This window comes from Tasmannia lanceolata, unplaced genomic scaffold (assembly GCF_043159265.1).
Source record: "Tasmannia lanceolata isolate RefF3 unplaced genomic scaffold, GAP_Taslan_0.1 ptg000018l, whole genome shotgun sequence".
NCBI lineage: Eukaryota > Viridiplantae > Streptophyta > Magnoliopsida > Canellales > Winteraceae > Tasmannia > Tasmannia lanceolata.
The window spans coordinates 65898125-65918639 of record NW_027518695.1 but is presented as its reverse complement, the minus strand read 5'-3'; positions in this window follow the sequence as shown (position 1 = coordinate 65918639).

Genomic DNA, 20515 nt, shown 5'->3' with positions numbered 1-20515 from the left:
CTCGGCCGTGTAGGAGAGACGTTGTGGGCTTAGTTCTCAGTCGTGTAGGAGAAACATTGTAAAGGTGGTAAGGACATCACCATTTAATTCCCTTGGGTTGTAAAAGCCTCGGAGCTGGGCGCCGTGGAGGTCTCAAAGTGGAAATCCTTAAGTGCGACCTTGAGAATAGTGGACTAGGCCGTTGGCTGAACCACTTAAAAATCCTTGTGTCACTTGTGTGATTGGTACATTTCTTTCACTCCCTTATTTATGATTGCATCTTTACTTACATTGAGTGAGTAGTTAGCATTTTTTTATTGCTATTTGTATCTTACTAACTAGGCCATAATTCAACTTAATTGTGTTAATCAACAAAGGTTTTTGAACTTACAATAATTTGTAATACTTGTTTAAAGTTCAACTAATTATACTTAATTAAGAAGGGTTAAAATTAAGGGATAAAACTAGGGTGATTTTAGGAAAAGTTTTTCAAAAGGCAAAAGTTTTCTAAACAACCTATTCACCCCCCTCTAGGTTGCAAAACCGGGTTCACTCTTTGGATTTCATAACGGGATGGCGAACACTTACCGACCGCTGAATTTGGTTGGGATGAACCAAGATTTATAGGTTTGTTGACTGCACAATTGTACAGGCAAGGGTCCAGGCAAGGGTCCTCGTCAGTGAATGATTGAAAGGCATGTGTTTGCCTTGACTCTACTGGAGAGGATACTCAATCCCAGATTGTATTGACTTTGCGAGATACAAACTGTAGTTTATCAATCTGTTGAATGCATGTCATGAAGGCGAGGGCCTTTTCGAAGGCCTTTGAGTGACTCTATTATGACGGAGAGTGTATCTTGAATGGTTTGGGCTCTGCTGAGGACGCTTGAGGTGACATTGGGTTGTCTTGAAGATTCCGGTCGGGATGGAAGAACCTTGATAGCAGATTAAAGCTTTAATCTTCATCAAAGGTTTGAGGAGGACATGCCTAGTGATTTGATGAATTGGATAGACTCAATGGGAGAGCATTTCAGTTGCGTTGCAAATTTCCCATGGACGGTTAGAAAGTACTCGGTTTCTTGTTGTGGGTGATTGTACAGGCATTGGGCTGGCTTGGAGTGGATCAACTGGGGATCGGATGCCTAGACAGTCAGCTGGGGAGAGTCTAGGGGAGATTGAATGCCTTAGATTGACTTTTCTATGGTAGATGACCCATTTGGAGTAGTATGGGCTTCAATGGGGATGATTGGAAAAGTATTGGGTTGCCTAAGAGGCTCTGCTGGAGAGGCTCTTTTGAAAGGCATTGGCAGCTTTGAAGATTATTGAGTGTCTATTATAAACTTTATTTGGAAGGATAGATAATCCATGATGATCCATGACTTCGTAGAATTCGACCCTTCGGGAAGGCGACCGAAGAACTGCGCCGGGACGCTTGGAGGAGTTACCAGAGAAGTACTTGATCCGATGCTGAAAGATTTTGGGAATCCACGGAGGAATCAACGACCAAATGGGTCAAAAATGAGCTCGAATGGGGCAGAAACAGGGCAAAAGCCCCCAAATTTCTTAGTTTGTGAAATTTATTTTCACAGACCGCGAAAATGGGGTATATATATATATATACATATATATATGTATATATATGTATCCCGTTTTCTTATTCATTTTGATTTCTCATTCCCGCCTTTTCAAGTTTTATTTCGCTTTTAGTCAGTATGGTGAGACATCATCCACGAGGGAGGAGGGATGCAGGGTGGGAGTCCTCTGTGACGTGTCGTGCCATATGGTGATATTTTCTTGAAAGTTGTATGTGGGCCCAATGGTCACATGCCATTGCGTGGTTGGTGCTCGATTTTACCCCCAACAATATTGTATACTGAGAGTGAATTTAGATTATTAGAATAGGGCATACCTCTTTGTCCACTGGCTTCACAGATTTAGGAAGCGTGCATGTTGGTTCAATAGGCTATTTATCTGAAAACCTCCTCAGTTTTTTTGATGCAGTTTTTTTGGTCGTGATCTAGCGTTGGATTGGGTGTCTAATTCCAATTCTGCCCTATTCTGACATTTGGTTCAATAAAACAAAATAATTTAATGGGCAAAACTAACATTAGGGTGGAATTAGACGTGGAAAATGCCCTAATCTGTTTCCCACACTCCGTGCTAGTCAGAATACATATTTTAATTAATTATTTTAATTTTCTCTATTTCCATTAAGGGTTCGTTTGGATCCCATTTGCAAGAAAGCATTCGATATTCGGTTGCTTCAATGAAGTGAATTAGGGTTTGAGAAATTTGGAGGGAAATCCTCTTGCAAAAGAGGAATCGTGGTTTGTGTTTCATAGGATAAGAAGATTGAGCTTGTAGAAGATTGATCTTGATACCATTAACTATCAGTTTTAGTGATTAAGTTGGATGAATATTTTCTATCAAATATGTGTTTTAGATGGATATGGATTAGACCTCATTCATTTCCTAATAAAACTTGGCTGATGAAGCTAAGGCGTGACTTGGGCTGAAAAAGTCATTTTTTTAAAGCTTTACAATCAGCTCCTGTTTTGGACTTTTCACTATTTTGGAATGAGCTGAAAAAAGTCAGTTTTTAAAGCTTTAGAATCAGCCCCTATTTTGGACTTCTCACTGTTTTAGAATGAGCTGAAATAGTCTGGGTAGTCATCTTTGGAATAATTGTTAAGATATGGCAGCCCTCACAGCTTTCACACCCTGACACACCTTGATAATGGCAGCCCTCATAATTTGATTCACATTATATACACGTTTTGTGACCAATTGGCAATACAAGTTCAGATTTATTAAAAAAAAAAAAATGGGGTCAAGTTATGCAAGTTAAAATTCTTTGGATAGATTGATGTGATAACTGTCAAGATCCTCAAATCCTTGGTTGAATTGTTTATGTGTATTCCAATTTTAGAGTGATTTGAATTGTTCATTTGTATGTGCTTGTTAATTAGTTGTGTGAAAATGTTCGTTTATAGGCTAGTCCCCATATATATGTTTGAATTTCCATTTGCTACTTACTATTCAAATTCTGTGATTACTCAAATTTTTTTTAAGAAGTCTTTAGCGTAATTAAGTTTTTGATTTGAGTTTAGATTGAACTCATTTTTTTTATTTGCATTGCCTGCATTCGAAAATCATGACAGGACATATCAGTTCAGTCCAGCTATGTTTCTATTACTTTGTGTATAGCTTTGTCTTTATGTTCATTCAGTTCAGGTTCTGTTTCAGCACAAGCCTGTCTTGCACACACACACACACACACACACACACACACACACACACATATATATATATATATATATATATATATATATATATTCAGTTCAGATTCTGTTTCAACTTTAGTTTGTCTTATATTCAGTTCAAGTTCTGTTTTCAGCTCATCTCATTTATTATCCAGTCCATGTTCTGTGTACAGTTTAGTCCATGTTTCGTAGGTTAGCTCATCTCTTACAGTTCAGTGGTGTTTATATTATCATGTATATGTTCAATTTCAGTTTAGTTGTGTCTATGTTACCATATATATGCTTAATTACAGTTCAGTTGTGTTTGACTCATCATGTACATGTGTCATCGCAATTCCAGTTCATTTCCGTTTTGTAACTGTCCTGAAGAAATTTTCTATTAATTTTGTTGATGTCCTTTATGAATACCTAAAACAATAAGATGAAACGAGTCTTGTGAAAAGAAAAAGCATGGGAGAGGTGTTTATATGGAGTTGTTTTAGACTATCAGTTTTTAGGGATTGTAATGCTTGAGTCCCCCGAGTGGTTTAAATTTTTGATTCTCTATTATAAGCTGGCTTTATAATTTTCTTTGGAGAGTGGCTCAATTTCTCCTCGAAGCATATCTTCTCCAGATTTGTGAAAGTTTTGGTTTCAAAAGGAATTTTAAAGTACTGTCATTTCTAAAAATGGGGGGGGGGGAGGCTCGGGTTGTATTGCTCTTAGTTACAAATTTTCCTGCTTCTTTGCTTCTATGGGTTGGCCTATGAGATTTTTTTAAAAAAAGAGAGAGAATACTATTGAAGAAGCATCTAATTCTCATTATGCCTGATGCATTACCTAGTGTTTTGATGAATAACATGGATACAGTTGTGTTTGTGAAACTGTGGACATGAGGAGTGTTTACTAGTCATATGAAGTTTATGATAAGAATAGACAGTTCTTTTCATAAATTTATTGGATTCTATAGATATGTTGTATAAACTGAATGATGAATGGCCTGTTTTTTTTGTGTGTCTTTGGTTGAGTTTTTTTTGAAACTTTTGGTACTAATGACCTTATTTTTAAGCAAGATTAATGTTACTGACATAGTGCAAATGAACACATGAAACAGTTGTAATTTTATTCCTTTGATTATACCTTGTGGTTATAACCCATTCCTGAGTTGTTATTGAGTCATTGTCAATATCTTGTGAGGCCACAAGAGTAGTTCATGGCCATCAAATTTTTATAGTCCAGAGTATGAGGAAAAATAGGTCCAGTTCACAATGGAACTCTAGTTTTTTTTTAGTGGCCTATTGATGTATCACATACAGTTGACGTCTGATGAGAAATTTGGCATTTAGGTACTTTTAGTTGTAAAATTTTCTATTAGTTTTCTTAGTATAACATTGAAAATAATTTTTTTTTAACTCGTTGTCTCTGAAACCTTTTGGAATTAATTTTTTTTAAGTCATTTCTCTTAAAATCTCTAATATATGATTAGGATGTTTCAAAATTATGTATTATCAGGTAAATAGCATGATAGCATGATTTCTTCATAAGCTTAAATGGAAACAGTCATGTTAATGTAGTTGTGCTTAGGTGTTTACATATTTTGTTATGTTTTTTGGCTTGAAAAGCCTTATATGAGAATTGCAATAAATTTTCAATAGATTTCTGAAGGTATAAGTTTCTTGGTTTAATTTGACATCTTTTGATTGAATTTCAAATAAAGGTAGAATACATCTTTTTATCATTTCCTAATTTTTAGGTATGTATAGAAAAGATGGAAGAGCCTTATGTCCTGTTTTGTGTTCAATGTTAAAAAAAAGGGCTATTTATAATAATTGAATCTTAGCAAAAGAGTAACCATATGATTGCATCCATTTAAAACATCTTGTTGTCGTGGTGGTTTGTATGTCAAACGCATCTCCAAAATGAAAAAGAAATTTTCTGTTATGAGAATAAAGACTTTATGAAAGGGGGTTCAGTTGTTGTCTCAGGTAACCACTTTAGTTTCAGGTCTTTAATTTTCAAATGGCTTAAGCTACATGTTCGTTTATGCTTGTTATAAATTGGTTGGTAGCAGAGTTGGTGGCAATATTTGATGTGGTTTAATGTAAATGTCAATATTGGGTTATCCTCATAGTACTGTACATTTTTTTGGAGTTCTTATGGATTAACATCATTTGGTTTTGATAAGTTCATAGAATTGGTTCATTGGAATACATCTGGATAGGAGACTTTCATGCAGTTATACTGATAATTCTACACAATAATTTTGGATCTTCCTGTTCTTCTCAGTTTATACTGTCGATATATGGTAGTTCAGCTTTGCATATAAATTCTTGTTCCTCTCAGTTTATACTGTCCATATGAAGAGGTTTAAGTTTTTGTGTATGAATTCTTAGAGGAATAGTTCTCTTGCATGTGAATGAAATAAACTATACAAGATATGTTTACAGCGTTGTTCCACTCTATAACTCAGTCCATGATAGCAGTAATATGGAATGAATTTATCATGATTATTGTTTGCTTATTACATTTCTTTTTATATGAATAGGCTCTTATTTTATCTACAAAGTACAGGGTTGAAAGTTTCTTGAATTTAATGTTCTGTCCAGTTCAGTTGCATATGGTTTTAAATAATTAAAATGCACACGTATAAAAGCGTAACTGGTTTACATAGTACAGTTTTGGTATAACTCCTCTGCCAAGTTTTGTGTGTCCGAATTTTCCTTAGAAATAAAATTTCATGTGTAAAGCACTGACTAAAATAAGCATGTGCAAATGGCTATTTTTTTTTACAACTTGTTTAAATCTTTGTTGTTATAGTTGTTCTGGTTGAGAGAAAATAAAACAGGTCAGGTGTCTAAGGTACATTCTTGTCATTATATAAAAAAAACTCTATAAATGATTTTTCACATGATGTAGCCTTAAATGAAACTCAGTATGTTATGCATATAACCATGCTTCAGTTTTTTTTTTTTATATACATATTTTTCTAAGGATCAAATTGACCTTAATAATGTATCATTTCTTCATCCCAAAGGCGATGAGGGCGATGAAGGTGTTAGCCCAAGCCCATCATTTAGGGGACTTGCTAAGTCTCAGTAGTATTTTTTTCTTCTCTTTTTAGGTGCTTTCTTAGTCTTTTAGATATTAGTTTTTCCCTCATTGCATGGGCGATGAACTTGTAAGCCCAAGCCAATCATTTGAGGGACTTGCCCGGTCGTGGTAGTACCCTCTTTCCTCTTATTCCCTCTTTCTTTGGAAAGAGATTTCTTAGACTTTTAGACACCATCAGATATTAGTTTCCCTCCATTGCAATGGCGATGAAGGCGTTAGCCCAAGCCCATCCTTTAGGGGGACTTACATAGTCTCTATAGTATCAATTTCTTTCTTCTTCTCATTATAGGGACTTTCTTAGTCTTTTAGATAACCTCAAGTTATTAGTTTTCTTCCCTCATTGCAAGGGCAATGAAAGAGTCATCTAGAGCCCTCATTTAGGAGACCATTATGTTCTCATTAGTGTGTTACACTAGGAGACACACTCTGTCTCATAAAAGTAGTCTTTCTTTGAAGACATGCCTTGTCGATTAGAGCCTACCCTTAAGAAGGTTATCTTGATTTTGCAGAGAGTTTACTCTAGAAGGCTTGCCTTGCCTCATTTGTAGAACCCCTATTTGAAGACAAGCCTTGTCTCATTTAGAGAGTTTTCCCTTTAGGAGGCTTACCTAGCCTCATATTAGAACACCCCTGAAATTCCAAGGGTGGTCCTGAGTACTTACTGTAATGGCAACTTATGAGGAGGTAAAATTAGGTTACTAACAAGTTTTAAATTTTTGAAAACTCTAACCCAATTTTGAAGATTAAGAGATCAAGAATGAAACAATTTAAGCACACAAGTTAAATCCTAAGTGCAATGCAAATATAAAGTAAAAGATAAGAGAGAGTGCACCCGAGATTTAAAGTGGTTCGGTCCTCAAAACGCGAGGCCTACTCCACTCCACCAACCAAACCCGTTGATGGCTTCACTATTTGATCTTAACTTCGGCGAAGATCGGTGCCGATTACAATTCCAATTGCTTTAACCTTGGTGGCAATCCTCACCACGGAGAGTGGGCTCCGCTTCTCCGAACACTCGCCCGAATACAATGTTCTCTAAGACTTTGACGAATGACGAGACGACAAACCTTAGGAATAAATAAGAATGATTTTTCGAGAACGGTTTAGGAACGCTTTCAGGAAGCTTAAACAAGATTTTTCGCAAAGAGACTGTTGGTCTTTTCTTCTGGGGATTTTGATAACTGAAACCTTGATCTAACTACCTGGTATTGGTAATCTAGAACAACGGCTCTCTTGGATACTGAAAATTGGGAAGTGGGATTTTTCCTTTGACAGGTGTTTAGATAAACACTTCTTGACCAGGATAATATTCAACTGCCAGGAAGGAAATTAAACATTTTAAGGCTTCATCTTTCGGAGAAACTGGCCCAATCATCATCACATATGAAATCCTCCATGCCTCAGGTGCCTTTCTAGGGCATGGTCCTCTTATGGAAACTCCACTTCCCGATGTTTCTACTTCGGAATACTTCTGAGCTGATCTTCTTTAAAACGAAGCTCTTTTGTTTGGTAAGTCTATCTTTTCAAAGAGTAGTTTCTCAATTGATAAACACTGGACTTCTTTCTTAAAACAGTAATGCCTCAAGGATTTGGTTACCATTCGGATTGCTTGGTTTCAATGCCCCCAATTTCTAGGATGACACTTGAACTCGCTTGAACTTCTTTTTGATCTTCGGTCTTGATACCGGTTGTAGCCTTCTTATAATGATTCTCTTACCGTGACCAAATCACCTCTTCGGGATTTTTAACTTGGCGGACCGTGCTAGCCTTCACTTTTGCCTGAACCGCCTTTCTAGGTTTTCAATCCAGCAGGCTATCCCCTTAGCTTTTGCCTAAGCCGCCCTTTTGGGTTTTCAACTTAGCAGGGGAATGAACTTAAATTTTGCCTAAACCGCCCTTTCAGGTTTTCAGTCTAGCAGATCTTCAAACTCCGCTCATTTTTTTTCTTTTTCATTTTTTTAAGGCCTAAATCTTTAATTCTGAACATCTTAAGGTCTTTATAGTAGGATAGGGCTTTTCAAAGAATGGCTTAAGGTTCAACAAAGATTTCGATCGAACCTGTGAACAGGTTGCCTACGTATCCCATGGTAGGAATCAGGTCGTGCGTAGTTCAGGGCGAATGCCCCTAGTTTGAAGGTAAATTGTTCTTTTTTGTTTTCTCTCTTTTTTGTTTCTTTTTGTCTTTTTTTTCGATTGACTTACTTTTTCTTTTTCGTTTTTTGAGACGATTGAATTTCTTCTTCTTTTTTATCGACCGAACTCGGTTTGACCGGGCGTAGGCATCAAGTCTCGCGTAGTTCAGGGCGAATGCCCCTAGTTTGATGGGTTTTCAAAGGAATTTTATTCAGGCTCAAAGGGATTGCAAACAGGTATTCTTTTTTACACTGGGTCATGAATTTGGAATTTGTTCGGCCAAAGAAGGCCTTCCAATGTTCAGGTTTGGAATTGATCTAGGTTGATAAATTTACTTTAATATTCTTCTTTCTTTTTTCTTTCTTTTTTCACAGAGTTTGACGGTATTTCCAACTGAGAGATAATGGATCTTCTTCTTTCAAGATTCTGATATGTGCTTTCGACTTTGATGGAGCGAAACATGTTCTTTAACATCCTCCATCTATGGATCTGTAACTCTTGATATTTGATGATTGTTTTTCAATGCTTGCTCTTGAACTTCTTATCTTGAATTTGTTGGCTCCATATTATGAATTTGGGAACCAAGGTCATTGACTAGAGATATGAAAGTTGTTTCCAATCCATGCCCTGTCTCTCACTTTTTTCATTCTCTTGAGCTTTCTATCTATGTCTTGCCCCTGGTATCGGTTGTAGCGCTTATAGACAATCTTCTTATCTTCGAAATGGGTTTATCAATTCCTCACACTCTAATGTATTTCCAATAGGCGTTCACCGAATCAAAGTTTTAGTGCCAATGTTTATCATTTCAATTTTATCTTTGAGAGGTTGAGCTCGGTGCTCCTCCTCTTGTTTGAGCATAGGCTACAACTCAAAAGGAGTTTCGTCAGCATCTTCTTTCTCATTCGAGGAGGGAGAATTATTCTCATTGTTTATTAAAGTCCGAAACACACGTTGGAATGTATAGAGAAAGCAAGTTTCATTGAATTGAAAATGACTACATCTGATAAGACTTATCTTGAACAGACTCAAGATTTACCTTCTTGACTCAAAAATAAAAGTAAAAAAAGACTCAACTGGACTAGAAATTTATTCAAACTTTTAGAAGATTGCACTCGATAACTGGACTCGACATCGTGACTGAACTTAATTAAAATAACAAAAGGACTAAGACTGCTACAACTGTCTGGCTTTGGAGGCTCAGCAAAAACTGAATCATCATCATAACAAGTGCCTGTTAACTTTTGGTTCTTCTCTTTCACTGCAACTGGACCTGAGCTTCTCAAACCCCAAATGTCTAAACATCATCCAGCGGTGGTACAACATGGTTTTGCATAGGATTATCAACAATATTTGGCGCTTGCTGAAATGGTAGCTTACGCTCATCGATCAACTTCTGGATCACATGCCTCAGAGTTATACACTGATTAGTACTATGCCCCGATCCTCGATGAAAATCACAGTGCTCTTCCGCCCTCCATGTCCTGGGGAGCGGATTAGGAGGTTCCTTATTGCGAGGTAAATAGATATCGCTGGATTCCAATCCTTGCTGCAGTATGACAGATGGTGGAAACAGGAGAGGGGTGAATTCCCTATTGGGCTTTTGCTGAGCTGCAACCCCTGATTGATTATAGTTGAATACCATAGGATTCTGTGATGAGTTAGTCCTTGATACATTATCAACCTCAGAGATCTTAGCTAGAGTCTGTGTCTTAACTTATTTTGAATTGGGGTTACCTCTATTGTAAACTCCTTATGCCATTACTTCCTCAATTTGCATACCAGCATTGATGAAGTGTTTAAAATCTGGATAATACTGAAGAGAAATGTGATATTGGAGTTGAGAGGATATATTCTTCATAATCATCTGGACCTGTTTCTCTTCTGAGGGACGCTACATCATTTGAGCCGCTAACCTTCTCCATCTCTTGACGAAAGTTAAGAATGACTCTTTTGAGTCCTGCTTGGTTCTCTCAAGATCCTTCCTAGTGATCTCGATTCCATCATCATATTTGAATTGCTTGACGAACTGCTCTCCAATATCCTTCCATGTCCTATAATGAGTCTTGTCTAGGACCATGAACCACCTTCTAGCGACCTTTGTCAGAGAAACTGGGAACAATTGAGCCATTTGCTTAGCAGATAGACCTTGAGGCTGGCACATGATAGTGAACATTTGCAAGTGTGTGATCGGACAACCCACACCGTCATATTTGTCAAAATTTGGCATCTGAAAGCTTGCTGGGAGACGGATTTTAGGGAAGAGTGTGAGATCTCTTGGGTTGAAACCTCCCTGGTCTTGAAGCTGGATGTCTTGAACTTTCCTGGTAAGACTTTCTAATTTCTCCATAACCGTCTTATCAACCACTGACTGAGAAGGTTTACTATGATTTTCGCTATACTGTTCTTTTTCCCACTCTTCTTCGATTTTATCATGGATAGGGATGAACACTGGCTGGGCCGGTGCTACTGAAGTAGCTGTATGGTGCATAGGCCATTTATCTTTAGAATTGGAAAACGATGGCCCCAACTTCTCTGAAAGCTGGGCCTTGATAACTCGGTTCTCCTCTTTGATCTCCTGAAGTTGTTTAAGAACCAAGGCCAGAGTATCAGCAATGGTGATGGGTGAAGGATTATCCGAGTTTTCTGCCATTGGTGAGGATGGGAAAGAAGGTGAAGATGCTAGGGTTATCACACTAGGTGGCGGATAAACAGGTCTTCTCTACAACCTCGAAGAAATCTAGACCCAAGGAGTAGTGGGCTTATCTATGGTGCCAACTTCCTGTCATGTAAGCAATGAACACGAGGTATATGAGCTTGACATTCATGGAGTGTTTCTTCTCAATGACTGAAAAAGATTATGGAGTAAACATGTAATAGAGATGAATCTTTAAAGAACCGAGACATAACAAAAGGACATAAGTGACCAGGGGAATGCCCCTAGTTTAAGGATTATGAGCATGAACTCTGAGGGGTTTATCAAAATAATCTTGTAACAGGCATCCCCTAGAGTGAGAAGAGACTAATGATGTAAACAAGATTGGATCATCTGGATCAGGTATGATCAGATCATCAGGATTGCATAATCGAAAGATTGAGACTTTGTTCCTGCCAGGTATTAAGACATGATCGAATTGTACAATAGAAGAATGAAAGACACACGAGATCAAATGATTAGATGAGATTGCATAGGATTGCTTTTAACCGATAGATCAAGAATTGACTAATCCTATGAGATCTTGGGAAAGATGGGAAAGTTTTTATCCTAATCCCAAAGGGAAAGTTTTTTAATCTTTTTACATTTTAACAAGGGTTACCTGAAGGCATCAACACTAATCCTAATCTAGCGGAGTGGAGAAAGAATCTCAACTCTTGACTTTGTTTGTGTATCTAAACCGAACATAGCCATTGGAAGATGGACTACGGGCTAATCTAGATACAAATGGGTAGGATATCCTAAGCTAGGCTCACACACGTGATGCACATGTGTTCGTATATTATATACATGTGTGGGTTAATCTAGGGGTAAGGCTAAGAGGTCCCTTAGCGCGAATCCGAGTTCAATATACTGTACCAGTATCCAGCGTATCAGTACGTGAACAAGAGATCCCTTTACGCACCATGAAGGTACTAGGCTAAGAGAGGAATGTGTTGCTAGCACAAAGGCACCAGGTGATGAAATCCCAGTCAACCATGCTAGATAACACTCCGGGTTCCTAAAAGGACGTGTGTGCATGTGAGATGCAGGGGTTTAAATGCAAGTGATGTAAGTGTGTGCAATATATTTGTGCAATCTATAATGCCTCCAGGTTATGTTAGATTAAGTTTAAGTATGATGTGATGAGAAAATAAAGCAAGACAAATAAACTAATCTAGCAAACATATAAAAGATAGAGTTTTCGTGAGCCAACTATAATAAATTCAAACGAGTTATCCTTTGAAGTTTTAATGAAGTTAGGTGGTCCCCAGCAGAGTCGCCAAACTGTGGGACCCAATCCCGTAAGAGGGGCGCCGCGACCCGGCTCCCTCTCTCTTGGTCTCTCATACCCACGCGAATGGCGTGTGCTTTTTATTATTGATTTTAACTACCCATCCAAGTAGGCAGCGACCAAGCCATAAGGTGCAAACAAACGTGCAACCCAGTACCCATAAGGGCAGGGGTAAGCCGCCGAGCCTAGCAATATGTGATTTAATTTATCTTTTCCGTAAACTTGGGATCACTAAGGCAATCCGAATTCCATGCAGAAGAGAGTGACAGAGTCGCCACCTAGATGAAGGACCTAGGACCCATAATTGACCAGAAATCTAGACTCGTCACCTGGTTATGAGAATGGAAGGTATGGGGAGTTACCACCACGTGCACCATTCCTGCCCGATAATCGGTCTTCAATTCCAAAAGTTAACTCTTTTGAATTTCTTTTAAATGGTTCATTTAACTCTATATTAATGTGCGAACAACGTGACATGCATCCTAAGATCTAATTTCAATGTATTCTCTAATGTGTATCATGATTTGTTTGGATTCAATTTAAGTGAATGTTCTCCTAAAATTCTAATTTGGGGGAAATCCTATATATTTAGTTAATTTAATTAAGAATTTAGAAAAAACTAATATACAAAATCCCACCATTTGTGTGTGAGGCCGACTCGTGATTAGTATGCTATCAAGCATCCAAGCTGCCTAAGTACCCAAGCCTCACTAGGATCAGAGTCGACGTAGTTCGGTGCACCTAAGCTAAGCTACTTATGCCTAACTCATCTAGGATACCGATCTAGACTAGTTTGACTGTTTCAACAGTTTTAAGAGAAATTATTTAGTTCAAGTTGAAGATTTTATTATCCTAGGACTTCATCTAAGATTGTATATAGTCCTAGCCAAGTGCAAGACGTCCCTTAGACTAATGCAGGTTAACCTACATCCTAGGTAACTAGGTTTGTCCTAGGAGAAACTTGGGTGACTAGTGTAACTAGATCTATGGCACGGTTGCTATCCATAGCAAACGGCCGTGATGAGGCTGGACTCCTAACTCTAGGACTTCCTAAAACCTAGGACACAACGTGACATAAGTATTCCTAAGGGGCCCTAAAAGGTTCCTACGATAGGAGACCGCAATCCAACGGCTCCTAAGACTTTGATTAAATTAATTCAATTTGTTGATATTGGTGATTTTTAGATTGACTGATTTTTTATTTTCAAGAATTTTTGATTTCTAAATATCTACGGGACACCAATGGTTCTATGGTTTGCCAGTTTCGGCCTCGAATCGCAACCATGGAAAGGAATCGTGCTTTCAACCCTTTTATAACTTAGCAAGTAAGTTATAGTATATTATTGCCTGACATGTTTCTCAGGATATCCGTGGACAGTGAACCTCGGAGCCAACAACATACTATAATTTGTGTACTCCAATTATGCAGGATCAATCCCAACTAGTACACGATTATGTCTACGATCTCGGCAGTTGAACTATCGCGATATAGCAAATTTACATGAAAGATCTATGAACCCTAAGGTTTCTGTTTCAAATAAGTTGGGGATTGAATTCATGATGAAAAGTCAAAATTTTCTGGAGATTTTTATTGACTTTTGTGTTGATTATCTATTAAGTTGTTATTTAATAACATTAAGACCAGATTGCTAGGATTACAAAGAAACCCTTAGCAATCGAACTCAAAATCAATTGAAACTTTCCCTGCAACAAGATATGAATGATTGTAGTTACTGAAAAGATTTTATGAATTTTCATCAAGATTTACTAACAATTTCTGATTTTTTAAAATTCAAGTCAGATTGTAGATTAATACAGAAACTTATAACATATGAATTTCAAATTAATCCAAACTTTTACAGTATAAAGATCATCATGAGAGTAAGCTACTATAAAAATTTCATGGATTGTTATTATGATTTGATATCAATTTAAAATCTCACCAACATCGGATGAATTCAAAGAATCAATTAGAAGTCAAACTTAATGGTATCCTAAAATAAAGGAAACATTACAGTAGATATTAAATAAATTATAAGATTTTCTATCAAAATTTCAGAACCTAAAAATTAAATATCCTCTATAAAATTAATTTTTAAATGGAAAAGATCAATTTGCTTTCTAGGAATCAAAACCCGTTTATTAAAATAAATTGTAAAACTATATCAAAACATTATAAAACCCTTCGCACATTTTTCACTAACATTCAAGTAACCTAAGTTACTGGTTTGTAAGGAAAATTTTCAAAAATTCATTAGTTTGATATGAAAAAGAATTATGACACGCAAAACGGAAAATCGATTAGAAAACAGTAAAAATATATCTTTGTGGGAATTATTTTTCATGAAAAATTCAATTTCTAATTAAACTTGAATTCTGGAAAGTTTCATCAATTTTCAAATCGTTTAATATTTACTAAAAATATCCCAAAATTAAAATAATTTAAAACCGGATTAAAAAAATTCAAAAACATCCGAAAATTTTTGGGTGGTCTGGAAATCAAAAAATTGGTTTGGAAACAAGATTGCACAAATTTTGGACATGGTTTGATATACTTTTGGCTTCGTTCATCAAGAAATAACCCCTTTCGGGTTATTTTTTGAAAAATAGAATGAAAATTAAAACGGCCAAACCGCGATTGGAAATTAATTTTCCTGCAATATTTTTTTTATAGAAATCCCAAAAAATATCAGTTTTTAAAGAAACCCACGTTTTCAAACACTTGTTTTGATAATCCGATGTAAATCCATACTGAATAAAAAACGAAAGAAAATCATTATTAAATGGAGGAAAATTAATTTTTTGGTGAAAGTTTGGATTTTGAAATTTTAAAATCTATATTATAACATACTGAAATTTTAAGAAAAAATTCACTGATTTGATCTATCCAAAGTAAAACCCTAGCATGCTTTTCTACATTTGATATTACAAAGATAAAGATCCTACCGTTGATCGCACTCCTTGTCTCTAGGGTGCGTATATCGAAGGTATATGCTTTGTTGCACCCTTTTATATGATGATGAAAACTCAAAGAACACCCCAAAGATCCTTGATGTGTGATTTGTTGAAGAAGAAAAGGGAATTTAAGAATCCCTTTTGTGAAGAACTCTTGAGAGAGATGAACACACTTCAAGAGAGAAGAAGTTTTTTTCTCTTTTTTTTTTGGGAGGAGAGTGAAAAATGACGAATTTGGATTTTTTTTTTGGATCATTGCTAGGATTGTTTGCTTTGATTTTTATACAAAAAAACTAGGGTTAAGAGAGAAATAGTAGTTTCCAATGTGAGAGCTCCCTTTTTAGCTTGTTTTCAATTTTCTCCTCTTGCAGCTTTCTTTCTTGTTTCCAAATTGGATTTGATTCCAATATTAATTTTTTGTCAATCAAGACATGCTATTCTTCATTCCACATTACTTCTTTGGAAGAAAACCTTTTTTAAGCAATCATTCATCTTTTTCTTCTTTCCTTCTTTTCTTTTTTTAATCTTTTTATTTTTCTTTTAACAAATATGATGTCACAATAGTGACATCATCAAGGTTGGGTGCTCAACTCATGTGGGTCACCCATGTGGGGCGCCCACCATGGTGGTCGACCCATATGGGTGAACCCACATGAGTTCCATCTTTGCGGGCTTTAGTCTAATGGGCCATTTCACACCCGTTTCAAGTTTTTCCGTAAAAATTCAATAAAATCTTTCTAAATTCAACATTCTATATATGGACCCAACACATTTGACATTTATGGTGCATCCCTAACACATGATCGAACCATCTTTTTTTGAGAAAATAATTTTTCGGACCAAAATGCCCTTATTTGACAATTACACATCCAAATGTGCTTAAATTGGTTCACCCCTAAAGGGAAAAGTTAAAAATGGAAAGTCTTTATGGTCAAACTTCAAAAATAGAAACTTTTAAAATTGGTTCATTTCAGTGAGCAATATTAAACAGGATCATTTGGTATCTCCAGAAAATACCCAAAATGCCCTTAACACTCAGAATTTTCAAATTAAGCGAAACCCCTGAGAAATTCTAAATTTAGCAGGTTTTTCAAAATTCAGGAAATCATTCATAATCTTTCAGACATATTTCGGGGATCAAAAGAATTACATAGGAAAAGACCAAATTATCCTGAGGTGCTAGAATTTGGCGAGACTAGGGAAAACCTTGAAAAATTCCAAAAATAGCAGATTTCTGAAAATTTATGAACGGACTCAAGATTTCTTAGCCACAACTTAGGGACCAAATATGATATGTTAAAAATGTCTAAAATACCCCCGAAGTGCAAGACTAAGAGAAAATCTTGAGAGATCTAAATTTAGCAGTTTCCCAAATCTTACGAAATTACTCCTAATCCATCAGCCGTACCCTCAAGGTGTTTTGGATATATGAGAAATGATTGAAATATCCATAAGATGATGAAAATGTGGAAGCCTCATGAGTTTCTAAAAATAGCAGCTTTTTCAAAATTTGTAAATTACTCAAGGTTTCTCAAATATAACTCGGGGGGTCAGACAAGACACATCGAGAATGACCAAAATACCCCTGTAGTGCAAAAATTGGCGAAAATGAAGGAAACCTTAAAAATTCCAAAAATAGCAGGTTTTTTCACTTGCTTGAAAACTTGATTTTACATCTTTCGGAGGCCAACGGAACCTCCTAGATACCTTTAGGATCGCGGATCAACTTCAAAACTCCTATAACGAGATGAAATATACCCTAAAATGCATGGATGCCTAATCTAATGCGGAATACGGACTCAAGACTTGATGATACTACCAAATCTTTTGATTTTTAAAGCGAAGCAAAATAGGGGTGTCTACAGGAACCAACAAGGAATCGCCCAGTGGGAATACCCTTCAAGACTCATCGGCTCATTTGGGTTAGGATACGAGCCTACGGAATATGAAACCATTCTTATGAAGTGCAAGATCACCTAGAGAAGATTATGTCGCGAATTGGGAAGTGAAATGCCTAGGCCACTTTACCGAGAAACTCTCAACAGCCATTTTTGCAGGGAAGGGGATGACTTCCCCTACTATTGTTTTCTAAAGTGGTCATACAACTACAAGACCGGAGAAAGGGTTCCCGGGTTATGCTTCTATAAACATGAGCTTCTGAGCGATCAAGGATAGACCATCGAAGAAGTGGTAGAGATTGACTGGGCTGATTACTTGGGCCCCATACTCATGGAATCTCTATTCTTGGAGGATCCCCCAGTCAGCTATGATTGAAGGAGCTACGCCAACTTTTGCCCTGCAGAACATGATCACCGATGCCGACATAGAACTATCCAACTGGTCCGCCATCCATCTTCTTGTTGTCAGCTCCAATCTCCCTTGTGATACGAAATTTTCATCCTCTGATTCAAAATATGAATCAGATTCTGCTTGTTCTTATCAATCATCTACAGATGTAAGTGAGCTTGATGAGGGCGCATCAGTCAGTACTCTTTCCGATATATCCACTGATTTCGAATCAATGAACGAGCTTTCTCTGTATTCTCCTGTCTCTCCTAACTCTTCTAAAATAAATGCTTTAAACAATAATGAAGAACCCTCCTCGAATGAGAATGCAGATGAAACTCCTTTCGATATTAAGCAATTAATCAAGCGAGATGAGGAACACCGAGCACATCCTCTAAAAGATGAAATTAAAGACATTAACATTGGCATCGAATCCCTACTTCGGGAGATAAAGATTGGCGAAACCTTATCCCACGAATAGCGTGAAGAATTAATAAACTTGTTAAAAGAATTACAAGAGGCCTTCGCCTGGTCAAACGAAGATATGCCAGGAATAAACGAAGAAATCGTACAGCACCATATTCCTCTCTTTCCAGAAGTAAGCCCGAAAAAATAGAAACTTAGAAGGATGAAGCCAGAGTGGGTTCTCAAGATCAAATAAGAAGTGACTAAACAGCTAGACGCAGGTTTTCTCGAAGTTGTAAGATACTATGAATGCTTGGCAAATAGGGCCTCCAAATTTTTAATGCAAATGCTATGGCCGCCAGTTCGAAATCATGGGTGGGGTAGTTCTCTCTTCATATGATCTAAGTTGGCGAGATGCATAAGCAACCACTTTCCCATATTGCATTATCACACATCCCAATCCCTAATTAGAAGCATCACTACACAATAAATCCCTTACCACTGACTGGTAGGGTAAGGATGGGTGAAGACATTAATCGGTGTCTTAATTCTTGAACACTTTTCTCACAATCATCTGTCAACGAAAAGCGTACTTCCTTTCGAGTTAATTGGGATAGAGGGGCAGCTAGACGTGACAAATCTTCAACAAATATTTTGTAATACCCTACTAACCGTAAGAAGCTTCTAACTTCAGCCACATTATTGGGTCTGTCCCATTGTACAACTGCTTCAATTTTCTTTGGATCTACAAAAATACAATCCTTTGATACTATATGGCCTAGAAAAGATATACCGTCTAACCAGAATTCATATTTCTTTTATTTACCAAACAATTTCTCTTGTATCAAGACTTGCAACACTGTTCTCAAATGCTACTCGTGATCCTTCCCATTTTTGGAATACACCCAAATGTCATCGATAAATACCACCCCAAATATGTCCAGAAAGGGTCTAAACACCCAATTCATAAGATCCATGAACGCCGCAGGGGCGTTAGTCAAACCAAACGACATCACGAGAAATTTGTAATGCCCATAACGAGTGTAGAAAGCAGTCTTAGGGCCATCATCAGATTTAACTTTCAATTGATGATATCCTCATCTTAAATCAATCTTGGAGAATACACAAGCTCCTTGTAATTCGTTAAAAGGTCATCTATTCTAGGCAAGGGGTATTTGTTTTTCAAAGTTACCTGGATCAGTTCTCGATAATCAACACAGAATATCATACTCCCGTCCTTCTTCTTTACGAACAGACATGGTCTCCCCAAGGAAATACAGTAGGTCGATTAAAACCTTTTTCAAGCAACTGTTCTAACTGTTTTTTTAGTTCTGTCATTTCATTCAGGGCATACGATGCGATGCATCAGATATCGGGGTGGTTCCAGGTGCTAGATCAATGAAAATTCAAACTCTCTATCAGGAGGTAGACCGGAACAGTCTTCAAGAAATACATCAGGAAATTCTCTAACTGCAAGTATGTCCTCATCCTCAAGTGCTCACTTGGGATTTCTATCACGGCAGCCAAATAGGCCTCACATCCTTGTCTCATCAGATGTCCTATTTACATTGCGGACACAAGTCTAGGGGCTCGTTTAGCACCACTACCTTCAAAACTAAACTCTTCTCAGGGAATCCGAAAAACTACCCTCTTCTCATGACAATTAACTGTAACATGATGGGAGGACAACCACTCCATCCTGAATATCACACCAAAATCATGAATTTGTAGTATAATCAGACTAGCTAACAATTCTGGGTCACCTATTCTTATCGGACACAATCTATATATTCTATCCAACACCATTTCTCCTCCAACGGGAGCACTCACACACAAATAAAATTCCATATGAATAAATGGCATATCACAAGCATCAACATAACCAGAGGAAATAAAGGCGTGGGTGGCACCGGAATCAAATAGAGCATTAGCAAAAGAAGATGTGATAGGTAAAATACCTGCAACTACGGTGCCAGCATCCTGAGCATCCTGGTGTGTGACAGTGAATAAACGGGCTAGAGCTTGCAGTCTGTCTGCCCTTTGTTGACAGGTACGTGGTGCAGGTGCAATCCGGCTCTGAATAGTCTATGTAGTCTGTACTCGAGCTCGAACGGGCTGTGGCCTCTGCACGGTCAGGGATTCATTTGCAGAAATTGGACGCCGAGCGATCTTGTGGCCTTTCTCACCACATCTAAAACAAGTTCCAGTGTTCCATCTACATTGAGCGTCTACGTGAAAACTGCCACAACGAGTGCACTTTGGTTTGTTGTTCAGTCGAACTTCTGAATTAGTTATGCGTGCCCTAGTATTTCCTTGATTATTATTCTTAGCCCCTAATCCAAATGGTGAAAACTATTTCGTAAGGGGTCGATTCGATGTGGTGCTTCCAGAATTATGCATACTCTGATTGTTGTTTAT